This window comes from Chrysochloris asiatica, unplaced genomic scaffold, assembly GCF_000296735.1.
Source record: "Chrysochloris asiatica unplaced genomic scaffold, ChrAsi1.0 scaffold00169, whole genome shotgun sequence".
Lineage (NCBI taxonomy): Eukaryota > Metazoa > Chordata > Mammalia > Afrosoricida > Chrysochloridae > Chrysochloris > Chrysochloris asiatica.
The window spans coordinates 3,006,297-3,007,420 of NW_006408687.1; positions in this window are offsets into that span (position 1 = coordinate 3,006,297).

Consider the following 1,124-nt stretch of genomic DNA (forward strand, 5'->3'; position numbering starts at 1 on the left):
TAGAAGATAAATCTCTCAATATTGCTAAGATAGAAGAACAAGCAGAAAAAAATAATGAATAATATCTGAAGAATGCCTAAGATTCTTGTGGGACAACAAGAAGAGAAAAACCTAAGGCTGATTGGAATTCCAGAGCGGAAAGAGACAAAGAAAACACAGAAGATGTAATCAAAGAATAGCTGGAAGAAAATTTCCATAACATCTTGAAGGATGAGAAGATAAGCATTCAAGAAGCTGAATGAATCTCAGGCAAGATAAACAACAACAACAAAAAAAGAAAATCACCAAGACATATCATAATCAAACTCTCTAAAATCAAAGACAAGGAGAGAATGCTGAAAGCAGCTCAAGATAAAAGAAGTGCTACCTACAAAAGAAAACAAGTATAAGTAAGCTCTGATTTCTCAGCAGAAATCATTCCAGCAAGAAGACAATGGGGAAGCATATATAAAATTCTGAAAGAAAAAACAAAACAAAACAAAAAAAAACTGCCAAGAGTAATATATCCAGCATAACAGTCAGTCAAATATGATGGTGAAACCAAAGCATTTCCAGATAAACAGAAATTAAGGGTCTTTGTAAAAGCCAAGACAATGCTACAAAACATACTAAAGGAAGTTCTTTGGACTGAGAAACACCAAGGGAATCAACAACCAGAGATTGACATATGTGGCAACACCACCTATAACTCAGCCAAAAGAAGGAAAAGCACAGAGCAGAAAAAAAAACCAAGAATGAAATTAGGGGATCTGGTAGGTTGGTCTATGATGGGGATAAAGAAGCAAAAAGTATAGTAACAAAGATCCAGGTGGTGAGGTGGCCAGGTAGATCTCAGAATAAAACAGACTGTAATGTAATGAAAAGAGGAAGCACTTAACAAATATAGGGTTACATCAAAGAAAATTAATACATCTCCACATCAAATCAAGAAAAGGAAAGTCGAGAGGTGCAGTGAAGATCTCTGTAAGCAATACCACAGAATACCAGGCAAAGAGGGTTCAGGGAAGAGCTCCAAAACTCTGAACCACATATGTAAGAATATTAAAAACATTTGAAGGCTGATTGTTAGTGGACCTTATAGTGAAAGTAAGAAATCTCATACTTTAAAATCTGCTGGGCTCAGT